The sequence below is a fragment of the Muntiacus reevesi genome, chromosome 17 (assembly GCF_963930625.1).
Source record: "Muntiacus reevesi chromosome 17, mMunRee1.1, whole genome shotgun sequence".
Taxonomy (NCBI): Eukaryota; Metazoa; Chordata; class Mammalia; order Artiodactyla; family Cervidae; genus Muntiacus; species Muntiacus reevesi.
In genome coordinates, this window is record NC_089265.1 from 41976754 (window position 1) to 42001241 (window position 24488).

Consider the following 24488-nt stretch of genomic DNA (forward strand, 5'->3'; position numbering starts at 1 on the left):
CCGGCCCGGCTTCCCTGCGGGGCGTGCGGGGATGGAGCGAGGGGGTGGAGAGAAAAGGGGAAGAGCCTGGGCGGCCGGCGGGCGGGGCCTGCAGCCTCTCAGAGCCGCGGCCGCCGCCGCGCAGCCCGCTCTCTCCGCTCCTCGCTCCTACTCCGGCGCGCTCTGCGCAGGAACCTGCGCCCAAGCCCGGGGGCGCCCTGCTCCTCAGTCCCCGGCCTCCGACCCCAAACGCGCCGCGGCCAGAGTGCGCCCGGCGGTGGAGCGGCTCAGAGCAGCGGGGGCTTCGGCGGCTGCTCCGGGCTCAGTCTGGCCGCAGGACCGGCGGGGAAGGAAGGGGAAAGCGGGGACACACTCCGGCCGCGGCGCGCGCGCATTGCACACTCGCAGCCGCGCGCCCCCGCTGAGGCGCGTCCGGGGCGAGTTTGGCCCCGCGGCTCGGGCCCCGGCACCTGCCGGCTCCGCGCGCTGCGCCCGGCCCGGGCCCCGCCCCGCTGGCCCCCCCGCCCCTTGCCTGCACGGCTCTCCTTTCGACCCGGGGAAGAGACAACGTCCCGGTAACTTGCACGCTGTGGCGCAACTGGTCTCGACACCGGAGGTGCCCGAAGGCTGTCCCGGTGAGGTAAGTTTCCTGCGCATCCCCTGCCCCTCCTCCCGCGACCCTCCTTTTGGACTCGAGCTTGGGGGCTCTGAGTCTCGGATGAACCCTGGCGATCTCTCGCCGCTCTGACTTTGTCCGTCTGGTGCTGGAGATAGGGCGGACGGGGTTCGCGTGGCCACCGAAGCGGGACCTTCATTCCTCCGGGCCACGGCTGCGCGCTCCCCGCGGGCACCCACTCCGCTTACTACCCGGATCCCCGGGGCCGCAGCGACCCTGGGGGTCACTCTGGGTTCACTGGAGCCGGAGCCCCCTTCCCTTTTTCTCGGTAGCCAGCAGAGTTTGGCTGCAAAAAGAGAGCTCTCCCACCACCCTCTCCGGATATTAAACAGCGGCGAACTTGTTAGGCGCCCCTGGGATCTCAAGAGGGGCTTGCGAGTCGATGTTCTGGTCATTTCTGGCGCCGGAGCCGGATTGAACAGGTGCGGCGTGGTTTCAACCTAAATGCAGCAATATACAGACTTCTGCGTTTCCCCTGCTTCTCTTCCCCAGCCGGGTCAACATGACGCTTCAACAGCTGGGACCGGGGGGGTGGGAGTGTGGGGGCACCTGAGAGGGAGAACTCCGGGGTTTGATTTGCCAAACCGGTGCCAAGAGTCACCTAACAGAAGACAACAAATGGCAGCTTATCGTTCATCTATGCAGATAAGCCTGTTGTCAGTTCTTACCCCCCCACCCCCACCCCTAACTCACTTGTCTCTGATGCCCGGCGTGGTTGAATGGAAACCTGTTCCAGAGTTGTTTGGATAGGCTGATGAATTTTTTCTTCTAATCAACTGAAATCTGGGTTCTTAGCAAGGAAATGCTAGTTACTCTGATTTTTTTTAAGGCAGCTAGCATGTTGCAGACCAAAAATACTGCGCACCCCCACTCCCCCACCCTTCTATTTTTCTATGATAGTCTCAGCCTGCCAGGGGCCCTAGCTCTAAGGTGAGTGACCCTTGAGAGGCCGGTTGGGCCTAAGAATGTGCTAGTCATCCACAAAGAAGCAGCAGTCTCCCCATCAGTACTACCGAGCATGGGTTTGGGTAACCCTTGTTGCCCTTCCGGTGAAAAACATCCACCCAGGCTTCTGTCTCTTCTATGTAAAGGCTGAAGTCCTGGGAGTGGAGAGAAGCCAAAGGGTTGGATTCCTTATCACTTTTAATGTGATGAAGTATAATAGTGTTCATGGAAGCTTTTGTCAGGGCATTTCCAGTCAAAACGAGGCCCTAGAAATAAACCTTTCTCGGATAAGTCCTTGCCAGTGGGAAGTTGAGTAAGCAGCAAGCATGATCTCTGAGCTGAGGGAAATGGTGCCTTCTGTGGAGACTTAGGAAAACTGATGAGAAAGCTGGTAAGACTGAGACTGATGCATAATGACGTCTTAGTTGAGGAGGAACACTTGAAAAAATGATTAAAATCTTGTTATATCTTTGTCCAAATAAGACTAGAGGGATTTGGTAATACCTCACATTTGCATCGATGCCTAGCTTTGTAAATGCTTTTTCATATTCTCTGAAAGGGTTGACCTGGTGGCTCAGTGGTAAAGAACCCGCCTGCTAATGTAGGATGCTCAGGTTGGATCCCTGGTTCTGGAAGGTTCCCCAGATAAGGAAATGGCAACCCACTGCAGTATTCTTCACTGGGAAATCCCATGGACAGAGGAATCCCATGGGCTATAGTCCATGGGGTTCCAAAAGAGTCAGATTTGAGTTAGCAACTGAAACAACAACAACCTTCTCTGAAAAAGTTTTAATTCTGACCATTTCTGGGGGAGGCAGGGCCAGAATTGTTAACCAGATATTCACAAAAGGAATGTGAGGCTCACAGGTTTAATGACTTATCAAGGTAACAAGTGACTGGAATTAAGAGTTGAAGCCAGGTTGTCTGAAGTCATCACCACCACTATTATCATCCACCCAGTGCTAGGTCTGTACTTGTATAAGGTTTTTACAGTGGCCAGACATTTCTGCATTTATTGTGGTTTGCACGGTCTCACTGTGAATTACTGTTCAAATTTCAACAGATGAGAAAACTGAGGTTTAGACAAGTGATTAGTTTTGTATAGTATCATGTCTAATCTAGTAGAGTTCACAAGACTAGAACTGCAAAGCTCTTGATGTCTAGTCCTTTGCTTTGTGGATTGTGACATTGTTTCACTTCTGACAACAATGAAGAGACATCATGGGATACTGGACATCAGGGACTGTTAAGTATGCTTGCTGGTGACCTGGGTTCTAGTTCTGGCAGTATACTTGACTGTATGTTTTTGTTTAGTCTCTAAGTCATGTCTGGCTCTTTTGTGACCCCATGGACTGTAGCCCGCAAGTCTCCTCTGTTCATGGGATTTTCCAGGCAAAAACATATGGGAGTGGGGTTGCCATTTTCTCCTCCAGGGATTTAGCTGTATAACCTGGACCAAATCCTACCACCTTTGAGCCTCAAGTCTCTCACATATAAAACAAGAAGTTTGCATTGAGTTATTTTTCTCTTTCTGGTTTTAGCATTCTATAATGCTTATCAATAAATTTGTAATCCAATAAAATCATTTTTCTAGGGGAAAGAAAATTTTTCACCTTATATTAACTGATAGGTAATCCGAATTACCTGTTCCACTTGTAATTTACTTCCTCTTCATCACATACCACTTAATGAGGTCGTTCAGATGGTAAAGAATCTGCCTGAAGTGCAGGAGACTTGGGTTTGATCCTTGGGTTGGGAGGATTCCCTTGAGAAGGGAATGGCTACCCACTCCAGTGTTCTTGCCCAGAGAATGCCGTGGACAAAGGAGCCTGGTGGGCTACAGTCCATGGGGTCACAGAGTCGGACATGACTGAGAGATTAACACACACACTTCCCCTTCATCACATACCACTTAATGAAGGGAAAGAAAATTCCAAGGGCACTTTAGCTTAGCATCTATATTATTTACTATTATTGTTTTATTTTGAAATATTCTCAGGGGCTGCACTACTCTAAAATAAATGTCAAGATTTACCTGAATATTATAGACTGTCAATTCATACCTTCATTTATTTTTTTGGCTTTGGGATTTGATATAGTAAGTAGTCAATGAAGAGTTGACTGGAGGATAACAAAGCATCTTATCATCCTTAGAAAGAATTTCATCATGTAAATTCCCAGCATCTGCTGACCCATAAGGTAGTTTACCTATGAGAGGTGTGCCTCCTGAAGCTGGCAGGTGCATGTTGTGCCTTTCCTTCCCGAGTACATCAAATAAAGATGAGTTTTTATTTCTCAGTGTAGACCATAAGCTGACATCTATGTCATTCTCTTTTGCTTGCCTCTTGCCTGCCTTAGTTGTTAGTGATGTGCAACTGGCTGAAATATACATTCCTAGAAACTGACTTGTGCCCTTTCCTGAAAGAATATGTCTTGAGATGAAGACACCAACCATTCTTATATTTGGGTAAATTTCAGTATATGCTAATACTGACTCGTGGTTTCAGAGGAGGAACCTAATTAACAAAACCAACCTAGTTTCTCTTCCCTCTAAGAATCCTCTTCTCTTCCCACCCATCCTTCTATATGCACAGAAGAGTGTTTTAGCTCTTAGAAGAATGATGACAGATATTTAGAATGGGTCTTACTGATTCCGCCATGGGGGATTGAGGTAGATTTCTTTCTGATAAAGAATTTAAATATTAACTGGTTCAGAAACTTGGGCCTTTTATGGGTAAAATACTGAGGCTTGGAGAGGTGAATTGACTTGCTTGTAGTCTCACAGATATTTAGCAGGAGGACTACGGCTAATGTGAAATTCTTAAGATTCTTGCTTTACTAGGGATTCTATGGTGAGAGTGCATTTTTGACTTTTAGAAATCATAGAGATTAACAGAAATTTTCTGTTTACTAGTAATTATTCATGAGGTGTCACATTTCTAATGGCTTCGTATTTTTTTTTTACATCTTCTTGTCCAAACAGATGATAAAGGAGACAATGTCCATTTTCATCCATTCACTATGATTCTCTTGGCTTATATATATATATATCACTAGACTCAGAATTAGTACTTTGCTTCCACCAGTGCTTGGAGAGAAGGAACTATATGAATAGAAATACAAATCTATGGTAGTTTTTCAGACTTTTCTTCCTGGTTAATAAAATCAGAAGCCACAGGCTTTGTCATACATGGATAAAGTCATAAATATGTATATATTTAATTTGAATATTCATTTAAGTTGTACTTCTGTTAAATGGTGAGTCAGAACATTTAATATCCTGGAAAAATAATTCTTTTCCCCTATGGCTGGAGCCTTCATTAGTTACTCTGTAAAAATCAAGCCAGAAATATATTTGTTGCAGTAACATGTTCTTTTTGTATCAAGCACGTTAACTGGGGTTGGAAGGAGTCCTTTTATTTTTCTAGAAGCTGCCCAGTTAGAACTGTACATTATGTAGCTCAGCTGTTCATTTGTAGACTTATCTAAGGCAGTTCTTCTAAATGCCAGGGAAATTGAGGAGGGGAGAAAGCTAGCCTTTTGTTTTATTTAGTATTTTTCTTTTTTTTTAAATGTTAAACTTAATCTCTTGATGACATTTTTGAAGTACTGTTTAGTCAAAATTGGCTGCTATTGACAAAGCGTTTTATTCAGTCAGTTTCCTTTTAGGGTAAAAGATTAGGCCAGGGAACCAGGCTTAATATTATGTATTTCATTCTCAATTGTATCTACTTGTGTCTGACTTCATTAGAGGGTTGTGTGTGTGTATGTGTGTTTGTTAGTCACTTGGTCACATCCAGCTCTTTGTGACCCCATGGACTATAGCCTGCCGGGCTCCTCTGTCCATGGAATTTTCCAGGGAAGAATACTGGAGTGGGTAGCTATTCTCTTCCCCAGGGGATCTTCGCAACCCAGGGGTCGAACCCAGGTCTTCCATATTGCAGGCAGATTCTTTACCATCTCAGCCACCAGGGAAGCCCATCAGAGGTGTATAAGGAGATAATATAGGAAAACACTGGAATCTTACCCAAATTAGGTTACTGTTGGGAAGATTTGAAAACATAATAACTGAGATGTCTTTACATGTCCCGTCAACTGACAGTTCTTAGGTGTTGTCATTTTAAGTTAAACCTGTGTTTGAAAGACAACTCCATGAAGTGTGTATTCTTTTAGAAAGTCTTCAGCATTGTTTATGGGGTGAATTAACAGTAGGTGTGCAGTATATTTGGAGGAGTTGACTAATGGGTGAGCAAGTTCTTGAGAACTGTTTCTCTAAAGGTTTTAGAAAGTCAGTTATAAAATTGTATATTGAACTACATAGCATTTGTGTGTAGTAGTGCTCCCACTAAAAATGGGCTTGTGTCTTTCAGTAGAGTTTCTTCAGGCAAGGATGGGGCTTGCAAGCCCTGCAGGCCCAGAAAGGACAATATAATTACCTTGAATTGGAACAAAAATCCCAGGACTAAAGACACAGGACTGTAGAAAATCCCTCTGTTTTGTAAGAGAGAGGTGATACTTAAGCCATTGCTAGCCAGTAATGTTGAGCAAGGGGTTTAGGAGGAAATTATGGCTAGCCATAAAAATGTGTTTCTTTGCTTCATAGATTTGCACAAGAAATTCAGTAGATTCTATTTATTGAGTAGTGAATTTTTTTTCTTTTTTTTTTTTTTTTTGCTTAAGTATAGTTGATTTCCAATGTTACTGATTTCTGAGGTACAGCTAAGTTGTACATATATATACACACACATACACACATGCATTCTTTTAAAAATTTCCATTATGGTTTATCAGAGGATATTGTACATAGTTCCCTGTGCTGTACAATAGGACCTTGTTATTTATCCAGGATTTTCAACAATTAAAGCATACTTTAAAAAAAATACTACGATCAGCATAATTATCTCTTGATCATTTGGTCATAGCATTTACTGATGAAGTAAGGAAACAAAACAACAATAAAAAGAAGCAAAACTATGACCAGCTTGAGGAAGTGGTAAGTGCATCATAGGGGTTTAGCTAATATTTGTCAGTGGGAAAGGTTAGGCATCACATTTTGTTTATTTTTGTATTCTTGGCACTTAGCATTATGTATGGGAAAAGGTGGGGATTTAATAAATATATACTGAACAGCTTATGAATTTACATGAAGATTACTCTTCAAAACCTTGAGACATTTCATGATTATTCTGATTTTATTATTTTCCAGACCCTCTTCGAAATGTCAGGCAAACTGATAAATACTAGCTTTAATAGTTTATAGTAGTCCTTCTTTTTACATCATAAACGGTATTTATTCACCAGACCGCCAACTTTTTTAAACCAATGTTCCTAAGAATGATTTTTTTCTCTTCCTTCACAGAAATAATCTAAATAGGAAATCTGTTCTTTCTGCTGTTTATAATTATCAGATAAACATTTTTAAAGCTCCCAGAGTGGCATAAGAGTGAATTTGGTTCAGGATACATAGACAAGAATGGACTTTAAGCTTCTCTAAGTTAATCAATTTGAATGTCACCTTCTCTAGACACTTTCTCTGATCATCTAACCTAAAGAGGACCTTCTTCATATCTTTTCTTCACCTATCACAGTAGATACTTATACATTTATGTATTTTACTTATTTTTTTATCACCTCTACTCAAACTCACACTCAAGATTGTAAACTCCTTAAAGGTGGATGTCATGGTTCCTTAACATTGCTTATTAAGAAAATGCTTGACATACAGTAGGTGCCCAGTAAACATGTAAGTCAGTGAATGAATAGGTCCCATTCATCCTGTCAAGATGAATTGGGCCACCACTGAGGTTTCTCAAGCCAAGCAGTTTGAGTTGTGAAGATTGTTCTTAAAGACTGGCTATGACAACTTCATGAGAATGACAACTAGGTCCTCCAGAAGAAGGGAACAGTGATGGTTTAGGCTCTGGCATCAGTATGAAGAGGTATCTCTAAAACTCTCTTAAAGAGTTCTTGCTTTTTCTTTTCCAAAAATAACAGAATAAGTAGAAATTGTGAAGCATAAGACAAGACATTAGGAAACTATTAAAATAAGGTCTGAAAGTACCAAAATCCCAAACATAAATAACTCTTAAGTGAGATACTATAGTGATAATATACAGGGCAACTTCCTATGACACTCCAGGTAAACCTTCCCAACTTTCTTTTTAAACGTTTTTAAATGTTCGTTAGACATAGTAATTACCCAGTCTCAGGAAGAAGCCAGGTTCTTGGGTGTTGTCCCTAGAACTGAGGACTTGTTAGAAATGCACTTTCTTATATACCCCAGGCTAACTGAGTCAGAAACTCTGGGGATGGGGAGCAACAATCTGAATGACAAGTGATTCTGAAGCACACTTGATATTGGTGTGTGTGCACATGCGTGCATTCTCAGTTGCTTCAGTCACGTCTCTTTGCAACCCCGTGGACTATAGCCCACGAGGATCCTCTGTCCATGGGGATTCTCCAGGCAAGAATACTAAAGTGGGTTGCCATGCCTTCTTCTAGGGGATCTTCACAACTTAGGGATAGAACCCACTTCTGCTGCATGTCCTGCATTGCGGGTGGATTCTTTACCCACTGAGCCACCAGGGAAATCCCAATATTGGCAGGAAATGGTAAACCCATTGCTTAAAATCTAAGCCTCCTGAAGTGCTTGGTATTCCCAGGTGAATTTCAGGGTGTGTGGCGAGGGTGCCATCTGCCTGCTCTAGAAATACCAGAGGAGAGAGAGAGCCAGTCTTGGCTTTTCTCACATCCTTGTAGACCACAAGAGAACAACTTCATATGACTGGATTGGGTATCAAGGACTTTAGATGGTACAAACAAGCTCTGGATAGTCACTGGCCCCTGCCAAGTGGTGGGTACTCCCAGGGCTGGGAGATGCACCAGGGTATGTGGGTGATGGGAGGAAGATAAGTGTTCCAGGCATAGCTTATGTTTGGGTGTTGCTTCAGTAGGGTGCCAGGTGGAGGAATGATTTTGAGAGCTAGTGGTTGTCTAGGAAATAGTGGTTTGCTGACAATTCTGAGTATTTCAAGTCAGTTGAACATACTAAATGTTGATGGAATCCTTAGCCAGGACAGTATCAAGTGCTAGGGGGTATATAAAAAAGTATAGCATTTTCTGGCTCCACTGTGTGGAGAACTTGCTCTGTTCCAGGCACTTCTCAAGTGCTGTTTCTTCTCATCTTCACCATGCTCTTGATGATGGGCTGCAGCTTCCTCACTGATAAAGGGGAAATTGGAAACCTGATCAGGTTAGATGCATGCTCGTGGACAAAGAGTCAGTAAGAGATGGTTCCATCTCTGGATTTTCTGATTTTAAAGCCCTCGTTCTTTTCTCTGTTTCAAACACTTGTGTCTCAAAATGTAATTTTGGAGTGAGAATTTAAAAAGAAAGACATAGTGAATCTAAAATCTACATCTCCAACCTAGGCCTCTCTATGAGCACTAGATTACATAATTGATATTGCACTTGGCTATCTCAAAGGCACCTCAAATTTTTCATGTCCAAGACCATAATCCTGATCATTTCCTGCCTTGTCCTCTTGCTTAGCTCTGTGATGGACATCACCAGCCACTGCCTCATAGGAGATAGAAACATGGAGCTATCTTTGACCCCATCTTTCTCATCTACCACTTCTAACCGAGCCCCTATTTCTGTCAGTCTTGCTTGCTGAATATCTCCCTCTTCCATCTGGTTCTCATAGTTTCTGCTGATTCTGCCCTAGTCCAACTTCTCATTTCTCTGCTGGATTCTAACCATCACTTCCCTGCGCTCCTGAGTCCACCCTGGCCCTCCTCTAATCCATCATCCATACTGCAGCCAGAGCAAGTGAAGTGGCTGGAAAGGATCGTAGGTTTCCTGGCTGGATTCTTACCTCTCACACCCAGGCAGGCCATTCAGAAAGCAGACACATTTTGGCCCCTGGGGCTCTCCAGATCTGTAGCTTTAGAACTCTCGCACAAGTCTGAGGACTTGCTCTTCCAAACAACATCCTACGTTGATGCTTTTGCTTCCTGGAATGTGGTCAGGCCATGGTCATAACTATAGTTGACTGCTCTTAACAGCCGCAGGATGAAGACTGGTGTGATCCTAGGGTCTTGCCCAAGCCTCACCAAATACCAAGGTTTTGTAGTGCACCTGGGCTTTCCTGGTGGCTCATCAGTAAAGAATCCAACTGCCAATGCAGGAAATGCAAGAGAAATCCAGGGGTTCGACCCCTGGGTGGGAAGATCCCCTGGAGAAGAAAATGGCAACCCACTCTAGTTTTCTTGCCTGGAAGATTCCATGGACAGAGGAGCCTGGTGGGCTACAGTTCATAGGATTGCAAAGAGGTGGACGTGACTGAGCAACTGAGGACACATGCATTCTAACAGGAACCAAAGACTGCTATTGAGATAAGAGAGAAGCAGCTGTTGAGTAAGGAGTTAGTTAAAGGCTAAAAACATTATCTTTGATCTTCTAGGTATTTTTAGGATGAATATGAAACGGGATTGTAGGATCCTTTAGAGACCAGTTAACAGAAATTAGCTTACGCTAAGCTTGTTTTTAATCTTTGCACATGGCTTTTTCAGTTACTCAGTGTCTCTTGAACTGTAAATAATAGAGAAGTACCAAACTCTGTTAATCAGCTTGGGCTACCAAAACAAAGTAACACAGACTGGGTGGCTTGCAAACAACAGGAACTTATTTCTCACAGTTCTGGAGGCTGTTCCTCTGAGATCAGGATGCCAGCATGGTCCGGTTCTGGTAAGAACCTTCTTCTAGGTTGCAGACTGCCAACTTCTTTGTCATCAAATGGTGGAAGGAGAGCAAGAACCCTCTTTGGGGTCCCTTTCATAAGAGCACTAAACCCATTCATAAAGGACCCCCCTACATAGCCAGGTCACCTCCTAAAGGCTCCATCTTCTAATACCATCACACTGGGGGTTAGGATTTCAAAATATGAATTTGGGGGGCGGGGTTCACATACACAACCCTTTGTGGCCAACTCAGTGCCCTTTAAGAAGCACATTCTATGTTGAAAGCCAGGAGAGACATAGACATATAAATAATATATTCAAAACAAAGGTTCATGGAACAATACTTAGCCTAGACTGTGTGAGATGTGCTCTTGTTGTTTAGTTGCTAAGTCATGTCCCTTCTTTGCAGCCTCATGGACTGCAGCACACCAGGCGTCCTTGTCCTTCACTGTTGCCTGGAGTTTGCTCAGACTCATGTTCATTGAGTCTATGATGCCATCCAACCATCTCAGTATTTTCTGATAAGTTCCATCCCACCTCCAACCTCTACCAAATACTGATCTTGATCTGCCATGTTGGTTTTACTCCCCGTTGATGGGCTGAGACCCAATTTGGAAGACACGAATCTATGCTCTTGTCCCCTGCCAGTGCTGCCTTTGCAGAAGCTCAGACCAGAGGTGTACATTCATTGAGGGCCTCTCTGTCATTTCCCATCCACTGCTCTTTCCATCCTTGTGGGTTCAGGGAGGGTTGTGAGTTAACAACCCTAGAAGACCCTCCCTGCAAAGTTTTAATTTCTGTCAAAAAACATTGTGAGATTGGAGAGTAGGTATCTCACAGAACATGGTATTGGGGGAAATTAACCCATAAAACCACTTTGTCTGCTATACAGGGTAAATCACCTACAGTGATGAAATACAACCTTTAAACTGGGGCATGGTTACTTTTTTTTCATAGAATGCTCATTCAAAAGTTCCTAATAATTTATTTTAGCAAGAACCTAAATAGTGCTGTAAGAAGAAAAATGAAACTAACCTAAAAAATATGTCAAGAACAGTTTGACAGCATGTTTTTTTTCTTCTGCCTGAAATTCATTGAGACATCAAGTCTGGCAATTTTAATTGGCCATTCAAGCATAAAATGAAAGGAGCTTAAAATAGGGAACTCTTATTTTTTAACATTATTTATTTATTTTTTTATTGAAGGATAATTGCTTTACAGAATTTTGTTGTTTTCTGTCAAACCTCAACATGAATCAGCCATAGGGATACATATATCCCTTCCCTTTAGAATCTCCCTCCCCATCCCATCCCTCTAGGTTGATACAGAGCCCCTGTTTGAGTTTCCTCTGTTTGAGAGCCATACAGCAAATTCCCGTTGGCTATCTATTTTACATATGGTAATGTAAGTTTCCATGTTACTCCTTCCATACATCTCACCCTCTCCTCCTCTCTCCCCATGTCCATAAGTCTGTTCTCTATGTCTGTTTCTCCATTGCTGCCCTGTAAGTAAATTCTTCAGTACAATTTTTCTAGATTCCGTATAGATATGTTAGAATACGGTATTTATCTTTCTCTTTCTGACTTCACTCTGTATAATAGGTTCTAGGTTCATCCACTTTATTAGAATTGACTCAGAGGTGTTCCTTTTTATGGCTGAGTAATATCCCATTGTGTGTATGTACCACAACTTCTTTATCCATTCATCTGTTGATGGACATCTATGTTGCTCCCATGTTCTAGCTACTGTATATAGTGTTGCAATGAACAGTGGGATCCATGTGTCTTTTTCAGTTTTGGTTTCCTCAGGGTATATGCCTAGGAGTGGGATTGCTGGGTCATATGATAGCTTTATTCTTAGTTTTTTAAGGAATCTCCATATGGTCTTCCAAAGTGGCTGTTATCAATTTACATTCCCACCAACAGTGCAAGAGTGTTCCCTTTTCTTCACACCCTCTCTAGCATTTATTGCTTGTAGACTTTTTGATGATGGCCATTCTGGCCGGTGTGAGGTGATACCTCATTGTGGTTTTGATTTGCATTTCTCTAGTAATGAACGATGTTGAGCATCTTTTCATGTGTTTTACAACAGCGAACTCTTGACTACTCAGAACTTTGGGGAGGGCTGTTTACTTCTAGAACAAATTTCTTGATTGCTAAGGGTTTGCTTACTCAAGAATCCAAATTTATTATAGCCAATTTTTGTATAGAAAATTTCCCCAAAGTTGCTACTACCTTCCCCAATTCTTTAAAAGATTTTACAGCATAGAGTATATCTCATTTGTTATAATAAAGTGATAACTTTCAGATTCATTCAGGGATATAAGGCTCTTTGCTATTGTCCCCAGTGGCCCCACTTTGCTAATTTTGAAAATCTTACCTGCCTTTTAAAAAATATTTTTTGACCCCGTTTCTGTGACTTTAAACAGTGATAACCCTTCCACTCATTGTTTGCTACTGAGAGTATGTTGTGATCTTGGGAGCCAAATAACACCTATGTTATCTGAATTGTGTTTCCCAAATAGACTCATCTTACTCTTTGACTTGAAACTTATTTTAAGAAAGAAAAAGTAGCTTTTTAAGGGAAAATCTCAAGCAAGCAAGCTTTAGTGTTTCTCATTCATTTAGTTCTTTGGCCAATAAAGAGTATGGTTTTCTTATCTATTGTTTTTTGGGCCAAGATAAAGTGCTACCTTCTTAGGCTGAGATAGTCATGGTTTCTTTTTTATTTGTATAAAATATTTGAGTGTGTTTACTACATTATGGTCTAAAGCACACTTTCATAGGCTTTCTTCCCCCCATTTAATTTAAACAGTGGTAACTTATGGGTGTAATGGTGAGACTTTCATTTTTAAAATTTTATGCCTTTGGAAGTTATAGATTACCAAAGGTATCTCATGTTCCATTGAAAAAATTGCATAGAAACTTCTCCAGTTTCTCTTATATCCATCTTCTATTGGAAAAAATAGCTTTAATACCTACAATAAAACAAGTGAGGTGAATATGAAAATTTTAACTTATTTTTAAGAAGTGGTGAGAGCTAGACTGTTCTTAGGCTTATGCATTCATATATGGAAACAGTAGTGTCATTGCTTTGGCAAGCTCTATTTAAACACTCTTTATTGTTTTTCCTGGTAGTTTAGGCAGAGTGGTGAAGATTTATGGAAAATGCAAAATCTAAGGGTTTCTAGAGCAAGGGTTTCATGCTAAGGGTTAAGAGAGAAACATGACTTTGCTTATGTCTGTTTATAAAAGATTGAATGGAAATAAAGCCTTTAAGATTTGTGTGGAGGTGGGCTTCACTATTTAGTTTTGCAGTTTCGCAGAAACTTCCTCTCCTACATGGCAATTTATATTGTAAACATGATGCATCATTTCATTTCGTGCAAACCGTATATAAAGAACAGTCACTCTCCACATATGTCAGAAGACTTCTGGCAGCTTTTTAGAATTGAGCCTGAAGTATCCTCCCCACGCACCTAACAGCTTTAGAGATGGTCGCAAGCACTTCCTGATATTCCATTTTTGTTGTTTTCATCATTGTCCGCCTCTCACAATGGAAGGTGGACTCCTACAAGGGGAGGGACTGTGTTTGTTGGCTCTTGTATGCTCAGCACCTAGAAAAGTGTTTAGCACAGATAACTCAGTGGATGTTTGTTGAATGAATGAATTATTTTCTTAAGGCACAATTGTTTTTTCTTTCTCTTCTTAGGTCCCCCTCCTTTCTAAAATGTTAACAAGTCTAGCTGCTAGTCTTCCAACTGATTTCAAGTTCCTTTCCCAGTGAGCCGCCTTGTTTTTGGCCAAATTTTATTCTTTTTGTTCATCTCTTGCGTTTTGGCCTGTAACGTTTAGAACTATTTAATAATTCATGCTTCACTCTCTCTTAGGCACTTATCCGCTCTTGTGAGCCCAACTCTTACCTCTATGAAAAATACTTATATTATAAAATCTATACTTGTACCTTTTAAAAATATGAATTGATCTGCATCCCCAAATTCTAGATTTTCATCAGATATCTTTTTTTTTATCCTGCTCCTGAAATTTTAGCAGTCTTTCTATTTTGCTCATTGTTATTTCTGTGCAGCTATTAAGTCGCGAGGAATTTTTTAAGTTTTCTTCCATTTTCACGTGTATTTCCTATATTAAACACCTCCTACCTGGACTATCATAGCAGCTTCCCAAATGGTCCCTGTACCTACCCCCCCCCTCCCTTTTTAGTCAGTTATAATACCTGCTACCAGAGATTATAATTTCATCAGTACCATGCCCCTGAATCCTTAGATGCTTTGTTATGCTCCAAATCTAAATGGTTTGGTTTTTGTCCATAAGACCATCCACAGTTTGACCCTAGTTGGCCATTCATCATCATCATCATCCATGTTGTTGTCATTGTCATCCTTGTAGTAGTGATAGAAACTACCATTTCTTAAACTCTTAGTCTGTACCAAGCACAACACAGGAGACATAAAGCCATAAAGTCTCCTGGTATGTTTGGGAGCTATATAATCTGATAATGACTAGGGTATGTGTGGGTGGAAGGAAATCAGGCTGGAGGGGTGTGTTGGGGCCAGACCATGGACATCTTATCAGATGTGCTGAGGAGTTTGAACTTTCATCTATTGGCAGTGAGGCAACACCTAGAAGATTTTCATAGACAAGTGATGAGTCATGCTTTGTGCTAGATTAGCAGCCTGGGCTACAGTTTGGAAGGTGAATGAGATGGGAAAGGGACTGAAGACAGAAAGACTAGTTACAGCAGATGACATAGCTGCAGTAGAGATGATGAGGGCCTCAACTCGGTAGTGAGGATGGGGAAGAATGAGCAGATTTGAGATTGAAGAGGAGAACTGATAAGACTTGGTGACCACCTGCATGTGGATTTTGAGGGAATGGAAGAGGTAGATGATGATGGTTCTCTAGTTTTGGCTTGAGTAGCTGAGGAGATTGGAGAATGATGGTCCACTGAGAGTATGGAGAAGAGACAGCATACATGTGGTGGCAGGGGTGGGAGGGCCGTGATGATGAGTCTAGTTTTGCACATTTATTTGCGATCCCTGTGGGATATGTAGGTGGAGTGTAGCTGTAAGGAGAGAGGTTCATGATGGAGACACTAGCCATGTTATGGTCATGGGTCTCTGAGCAGCAACTCAACCCAGCAGGACATTCCAGTGTGTACAAGTGTGGAGGTGAGGAGAGAGGCCCATGATGGAGACAGTGTCATGATCTCTTGCCAGTGATTAAAGCCATGGAATTAGATGAAACTTCCCTGGAAGGGTTTATAGATCAAGAAGAGAGCATGTCTGAGAACCAACATCATTCCCCGATCTTCACTTGCAATTTCATTTCTTTATACCTTCCTCATTCTATTTTTTTAAAAAATTGAATATTCTTCTATTTTCTTCTCTGTTGAAGGAAATGGTATCAGATTTTCATGATACCACATATGTCCCACTTCTGATCCCCACATGTGCCCAAGAAGGATTTCTCAGGCACTCACTCCGTTTGGCATTCTTGCTCTTACCACTGTCTTGGAACTTTCCCTTGAGGCTGACTTTTCTTTTGTTCTCAGCTTCTCTCTTCTTGCAGGCCCAGTCCTGACAGCCAGGTCCACATCGTCTCCTACTTCATCTTTCCCACCCAGCCTGACAGCTCCAGTGTCTTCCTACACACTGGCTGCTGCTTCTGCTTTTTGTTTATTGTTATTCTCCTTTAGAGGAATAAGGTAAAAAGGTGAACAACTCAAAGTTCTTTAAGGATTTAGAGCAGTTGAGGCCTCTTGAACCAAATTGAAAATGCCTGCTTACAATAAATTTGTGACTAAAAGGGTCTATTTCTTATTAAACAAAAAAGAAACTAGCAAAACAAGTCCATGAAACCATTGTAAAATTCTTGTCATCTGTTATTCTTACTATTTGAAACTTTCAGAGGAAGGGAATTTAGCTGCTTCCCTATAACTATCATTACTTACTGCAGAGTTTATCTCCAGGTTTCATTGGATTGTACTTCCTCTATTTTTATTCCACGGACAGAGGCACCTGGTGGGCTACAGTCCATGGGGTCACAAAGATTCAGACACAACTGAGCAAGCATGCACACGTCATAGGTCTTCACTGGTAGCTCAGCTGGTAAAGAACCCACCTGCCAATGCAGAAGATGCAAGAGATTCGAGTTCGATCCCTGGGTCGAAAAGATCCCTTGGAGAAGGAAATGGCAACCCACTCCAATATTCTTGCCTGGAAAATTCCGTGGACAGAGGAGCCTCACGAGCTACAGTTCATGGGGTCACAAAGAGTTGGACACGACTGAGCAAGCATGCACACATCACATATAGTTGCCTAGCCTGAATCTGGGTGCAGTGAGAGATCTGGCCCTAAAAGCAGAGATTGTGGCTCATCCTGGTCCATCTCCTGACATTTTGGTGACCTCTGGTCAGGGGCTTGACCTCTTTGCACCTTTTTATTCTCATCTATTGGGCTTCCCTTGTGGCTCAGTTGGTAAAGAATCTGCCTGCAATGTGGGAGACCTGGGTTCGATCCCTGGGTTAGGAAGATCCCCTGGGGAAGGGAATGGCTACCCACTCCAGTATTCTGACCTGGAGAATTCCAAGGGGTCACAAAAATTGGACACGACTGAGCAGCCTTCACTAGACTATTCTCATCTATGGAATAAGAATATATACACGGGCTCCCAGCCTAGTTCAAAGGTATGCTGTGAGGTCAAATGGAATGATGGCCTTTGAAGTCCATAGAAAAAAGTCATCATGCACATTAGACAATTTATTTCATAAGAATTACAGGAGGAGGCCAGGCTCCAAACAACCCCCTCTGTAGCCCATAGGTAAAGAGGTCTGAAGTAGAGGTTGTATTAATAGCATGTACTGTAATGGGATTCCATAAAAGAAGTCTGCTCCCCAGTCCGAGACACCATAGGACTCTGCTAAAGCCTGATCAGAGTTCCAGAACTTAAATGTACCCTTAACATGAATGAGGGGAGCAGCATAGTTTTATCTTTAAAAAGAGGTGAATTTTGGACATGGAGATTTGTTGAAGAAAGCGAAATGTCTGTTTACTTGTTAAAGAAAAAGAATGCTCTCCAATTAATCTATAACGAAGAAGGTAAGTATATACAATGGAGAAAAGACTTCAATAAGTGGTATTGGGAAAGCTGGACAGATACATGTGAAAGAATGAGATTAGACCATTTCCTCGCACCGTGTACAAAAATAAGTGAATGACCTAAATGTAAGACCTGAAACTGTAAATCTTCTAGAAGAGAAAATAGAACATTCTTTCAACATAAATTGTAGCAGTATTCTTTGGGATCTGTTTCATAAGGCAAAAGAAAGACGAAAATAAACAAATGGAACTAATTAAATTTAAGAGCTTTTGCACAGCAGAGGACACCATCAACAAAATGAAAACAGCCTACTGGATGGGAGAAAATATTTACAGATGATAGGAAACAGAAGGGGTTAATATCCAAAATATACACAGATAAACAGCAGCCTGGTTAAAAATGGGCAGAAGACCTGAATGGACATTTTTCCAAAGGAGACATACAGATGGCCAACAGGCACATGAAATGATGCTCATCAGCTCTAATCATCAGGAAATGCAAATCAAAGCCATCTGAGATAGCACTGTACATTTTACAGATACACTTTACAGACAGCTATTGACAGATAGCGATGGTGCTGCTGCTGCTGCTAAGTCGCTTCAGTCGTGTCCGACTCTGTGCAACCCCATAGACGGCAGCCCACCAGGCTCCCCCATCCCTGGGATTCTCCAGGCAAGAACACTGGAGTGGGTTGCCACTTCCTTCTCCATTGGATGAAAGTGAAAAGTGAAAGTGAACTTGCTCAGTTGTGTCTGACTCATTGCGACCCCATGGACTGCAGCCCACCAGAACCCTCCGTCCATGGGATTTTCCAGGCAAGAGTACTGGAGTGGGTTGCCATTGTCTTCTCCGGACAGATAGCTATAGCTATCATCAAAAAGTCTAGCAGATGTGGGTGAGGATGTGGAGAAAAGAGAACCCTCATACACTCACCCTCATGCCCATTGTTGGTGGGAATGTAAATTGGGGCAGCCACTATGGAAAACAGTATGGAGGTTCCTCAGAAAACTTTAAACTACCATATGATCCAGCAATTCCACCCCTGGGTATATTTCTGGAAAAAACAGAAGCATTAATTTGAAAAGATACATATATCACAATGTTTATTGAGCAGCATTATTTGTAATAGCCAAGATATGGAAGCAACCCAATTGTCCAACAGATGAATGGATAAAAGAGTTGTATATGTGTGTATATATATGTGTGTGTGTGTGTGAATATATATATGTATGTATATAGTGGAACATTACTTAACCATAAAAATGAAATTCTGCCATTTACAGCAATGTGAATAAACTTGGAGAGTATTATGCTTAATGAAATAAATCAGAGAAAAGTACTGTATGTTATCACTTATATGTAGAATCTAAAAAATAAAACATATATAACAATAGACTCACAGATATAGGAAACAAACTAGTAATTACCAGTGGGGAGAGGGAGATGCATGATAGGGGCATGGGATTAAGCAATACAAAGTACTCTGTGTAAAATAAATTAGCAATACAGATATGTTGTACACCTCAGGCGAATATAGCCATTATTTTGTGATAATGTTAAATGGAGTATAATCTATAAAAATATTGACTCACTATGCTGCATATCTGAAACCAATATATAAATAAACCATATTTCAATTGAAAATATAAGGAATGCTGATGAGTAGCAAATAATTTATGATAGAGACCAAACTAGGATATGATGGTCAGTATATTTTTAAAATTCATTGCTTATTCAGTTTAGATTGAATGGTATGTGGTGGTCATTATCACCCCAGTGCTGTCCCTCACATATAAAATGGTCAGTGTTTGTTAGTGCATATTTAGATGGAGTAGGAGAAGCTCATAAAAGTCATTCAGAAAGCATTTTTGATACCTGTGGAGTCCTTAAAGCTGCTTGAGGTTAACTAGACATTCCTCAAATGCTATTGAAGCTTCAATTAATAATATAAATATTTATAGTTCAGTACTTGTATCAAATGGTGGGGGGAGAGGGCGACTGGGGTTATTGACATAGGTAAGTAATACCTGATCAAAAGTGAGGGGAACTCATAGAGTTTAACATCATTGGCAGAGGGAAGCTACAATGGATGTGTAATCATGACTTGGGATCTCTGGTAAGAGACTGAAGTCTTAATTCCTTCCTTAGCCTGGCTGTGAGCATAGTGGTATTATCATAATTATATAGGTGCTTTTCTTGGTTTCCTGTCCTTAATAGTTGATTATGGACTAAGTGTGCTGGACTGGCTTATGGATGTAGGCTAGATTACAAATGCAGCAACCTCAACAGAGTAAAGCTGTAGCTGAGAGAAGGTGGAATGTGGAAACAGAAGAAAGGACTAAATGTGCTACTATTCTCACCTCATAAAATGTGGAGTAAGATGTGATTGTTAAAAGTTGGTGGAATTCCACCAACTGGAGATGGAGTTGTGCCATCTCGTTTCCCCACTGGTGGCGTATGAGAGTTCCAGTTGCTCCGCATCTTCAATTTCACTTGGTGTGGTTAGTCTTTTTCATTTTAGAGATTTGGATAGGTATACAGTGGTAGCTCACTGTGGCTTTAAATTGTACTTTCCTAGTGGCTAATGGTGTTGAGCGTTTTCTCATATGTTTATTTGCCATCCATATATGTTCTTTGGTGAGCTGTTAAACTCAATGTATTCATTCTCATAACTTCTTTTTTTGTAGTATGCATAGAATTTTTTATAGGGACAATCATGTCTGTGAATAAAGACAGATTCACTTAAAAAACATTGATGGAAACACAAATGAAGACCTGAGTACTTGAAGTTGCAATGATAATGAACAGAGGGGGATAAAATGATATGTCTTAAACTTTGGTTGGAAATCAGGGCAGTATGAGGAAAGTACTTGATGTGAATCAAGAACAAGAGATTTAAGCCTGTTATCACGAGTTATGCAGATAACCACCAGGCGACCAAAACAGAAAATTTTAAGAATTGTTATCTTTAGAGAATGGAACTAATAGCAGGAGTAGGGAAATCAAGAAATGGTTTATTCTTGTAAGATCCTCTATGTCACTTGATATATTACCTTGTACATGCATTTTGTTGATAAAAATAAATCATTGGTATGTTGGACCATAAAGATAAAAGAGAACATGAAATAACTAAAGCAGGTAGAGGGTAAGAGCTGGATATTATAAAATAAACACTGGAGAAATAATCTATGTTCGGAAAGCTGTGTAGAGGAAGGAGGGATCCTAAAATGATAGTCATTGCTGATCTGTACCTAACACTTTGTCGTTGTTTAGTAGCTAAGTCATGGACTGTAGCCTACCAGGCTCCTCTGTCCATGGGGATTTTCCAGGCGAAAATACTGGAGAGGGTTGCCATTGCCTTCTCTACGGGATCTTCCCAACCCAGGGATCAAACCTGTGTCTCCTGCATTGGCAGGTGGATTCTTCACCGTTGAGCCACTGGGGAAGCCACTGGGCACCTACTATACCCCAGGTATTTTTCAAACAGTAGACATGCATTAACTTGTTTAATATTTATAGCAACCTGTGAGGTTGGTACTGTTGTCATTTTATAAGTGAGGCAGCCATGAAGCTGAGATGTAAGTATGTTATTTAAAGTCACACAGTCAGGTTTCAAAGCCAGGTGGTCCAGCTCCAGAACCATCTCTCTTAGCTGTGATACTGTGTGATGTCTCATGGTAGGCAGAAGGGTGTGACATCCCACAGTACACACAATGCATGCTCATTGATTCTAAGATGACTTATTCTTTGAGGCTGTCTCCTGAAGAAGTATTGAACTTGACTTTATAGTTCACTATTCATTCAACAGATGAGTGTCTAGTGACATGGTTTTTGGTTACTAGGATCATTATATCCTAGTGGGGGAAGCCAATGATAATGATGGGGAACTTACATCCACAAAAAATACATGTAGAATTTAATGTAAGATGCTGCAGAGAAAAAAGTAAAGCAGACTAAAGAGCAGAGTGATGGTAGTGGTAGTGGAGGAATGTTATTTCAGAAAGCAAGGTCAAGGAAGACCTCTCTGAGGGACTGTATTTGAACATTGTCTTAGCTCAGGTTGCTCTAGCAAATATACCACGGACTGCATGGCTTAGACAGCAAACATTTCTGAAGATCTCAACAGATGTGTCTGGTGAGAGACTGCTTCCAGGTTTGCAGATGGCCTTCCTTCTTCACATGGTATCCTCATATGGGGAGAACAGAGAGATGGGGGAGCAGAGAGATGGGGGGGCAGAGAGATGGGGGAGCAGGCTCTCTCACATCTTCTGATAAGGGCACTAAGCACGTTTATGAGGACTCTTATCTTCTTAAACCAATTACCTTGCAAAGGCCCTACCTCATAATGTCATATTCAGTTCAGTTCAGTTGCTCAGTCATGTCCAACTCTCAGTGACCCCATGAACCGCAGCACACCAGGCCTCCCTGTCCATCACCAACTCCCGGAGCTTACTCAAACTCATGCCCATCGAGTCGATGATGCCATCCAACCTTCTCATCCTGTGTTGTCCCCTTCTCCTCCTGCCCTCAATCTTTCCCAGCATCAGGGTCTTTTCCAGTGAGTCAACTCTTCACATCGGTGACCAAAGTATTGGAGTTTGAGCTTCAACATCAGTCCTTCCAATGAACACCCAGGACTGATCTCCTTTAGGATGGACTGGTTGGATCTCCTTGTGGTCCTAGGGACTCTCAAGAGTCTTCTCCAACACCACAGTTCAAAAGCATCAATTCTTCAGTGCTCAACTTTCTTTATAGTCCAACTCTCACATTCATACATGACCACTGGAAAAATCATAGCCTTGACCAGACCGACCTTTTTTGACAAAGTAATGTCTCTACTTTTTAATATGCTGTCTAGGTTGGTCATAATTTTCCTTCTAAGGAGTAAGTGTCTCTTCATTTCATTGCTGCAATCACCATCTGCAGTGATTTTGGAGCCCAGAAAAATAAAGTCAGCCACTGTCTCCACTGTTTCCCCATCTACCTGCCATGAAGTGATGGGACCGGATTCCATGATCTCAGTTTTCTGAATGTTGAGCTTTAAGCCAACTTTTGCACTCTCCTCTTTCACTTTCATCAAGAGGCTCTTCAGTTCTTCTTCACTTTCTGCCATAAGGGTAGTGTCATCTGCATATCTGAGGTTATTGATATTTCTCCTGGCAATCTTGATTCCAGCTTGTGCTTCCTCCAGCCCAGCGTTTCTCATGATGTACTCTGCATGTAAGTTAAATAAGCAGGGTGACAGGATATAGCCTTGATGTACTTCTTTTCCTATTTGGAACCAGTCTGTTGTTCCATGTCCAGTTCTTTTTTTTTTAATTTTTTTTTATTAGTTGGAGGCTCATTACTTCACAACATTTCAGTGGGTTTTGTCATACATTGACATGAATCAGCCATAGAGTTACACGTATTCCCCATCCCGATCCCCCCTGCCACCTCCCCCATGTCCAGTTCTAACTGTTGCTTTCTGACCTGCATACAGGTTTCTCAAGGGGCAGGTCAGGTGGTCTGGTATGCCCATCTCTTTCAGAATTTTCCACAGTTTATTGTGATCCATATCTTATTAGGGGTTAGAATTTCAACATGAGAATTTTGAAGGGATACAAACCTTCGGTCCATAACAAGCCTAGATCTAAATGAAGTAGAGAAGGGAAATATCCAATATCTGTTAATTATACTGGGAAAAGCATTCCAGGCAGAAAGAATAGTAAGTGCAAAGCTCCTTTGGTTTGTTTGAGGACCTGTACAAATGGCGGACCTGAGGGAGTGGAGGGGAGTACTTGGTGCCCAGACAAGTAGAGCCTCATAAACCTGATAGTGACTCTTATGTTTAGTGTGATGAGAAGTTCTTTAGAGGGTTAAGAGAAGGGAAGGGAAAGGACATCGTTAAAAACTTCCTTCATTGTAAAAGGTTATTCAGGTTTACATTTTATGGGAAAATTGGAATGAACTCATTGGCCAACCCAGTATCTCTTGAAGAGGCAGTATTTCAAGAAGAGTGTTGAAGCTGAGAGCATCTTGCTGGTCAATGAAGGCAGGAATGAATGAACTGCTAGGGAAGTCAAGTCCTCTGTGAGCAAGGGAAAGTGTGTGTGTTCACCATATTAATACATACCTGCCTTAAAGGTGATTTGTTGGCTGGGACAGTAGTTAAGTTGTGGCTCCTTAGAGATTCTGATTCATGGCACTGTTACTGATTGCTTCTTGTGTTTAATGAAGTTCATATGTTTAACAACCATTAAAAAATTGTCTTTCTTAACTGTAAACAGTTGCAAGGATACATTAGGGAACTGTTTGGGGTGGTACAAAAAGAGATCAGGAATTTCAAAGGGAGAGTTTCACTTGAATTTAAAATATTTGGACAAATGGAGATACTAAATACCTAAACATATTCATCTTTTATAATACTTTTCTTTTTTACTGAAGTATGCTTGATATACAATGTTTCAGGTGTACAGCAAAGTGATTCAATTATTCATATATGTATTATTTATATATATATATATATATATAACTTTTCCATTAAAGTTTTCTACATAGTATTTTTCCTATAAGAACTATTTTTATTTACTTACTCAAGCTATGTATATTTGTAAATAAGTATTCACTGAAGAGTAAGTGTAAATCCTTAATTTCTGTTATACAGAGCAAATTATATCTTGGTTATTTTTGGAAGATACTAAAAATCTCATCTAATGGAGAAAAGGGAACCCTCTTACACTGTTGGTGGGAATGCAAACTAGTACAGTCACTATGGAGAACAGTGTGGAGATTTCTTAAATAACTGGAAATAGAACTGCCATATGACCCAGAAATCCCACTCCTGGGCATACACACCGAGGAAACCAGATCTGAAAGAGACACGTGTATTCCAGTGTTCATCGCAGCACTGTTTATAATAGCCAGGACATGGAAGCAACCTAGATGCCCATCAGCAGACGAATGGATAAGGAAGCTGTGGTACATATACACCATGGAATATTACTCAGCCATTAAAAAGAATTCATCTGAATCAGTTCTAATGAGCTG

The 24488-nt window shown here is 41.5% G+C and overlaps 1 protein-coding gene across 1 annotated transcript in view; it reads left to right on the top strand.

The window, feature by feature from the left end:
- The first annotated feature begins 482 nt into the window (after positions 1 to 482).
- Positions 483 to 24488, top strand: part of PIP5K1B (phosphatidylinositol-4-phosphate 5-kinase type 1 beta) — a 338680-nt gene continuing 314674 nt past the window's right edge. Inside the window, exon 1 of the mRNA XM_065908234.1 lies at positions 483 to 619. The gene's annotated coding sequence lies outside the window, so the exon portion shown is untranslated. The remainder of the gene's footprint in view (positions 620 to 24488) is intronic.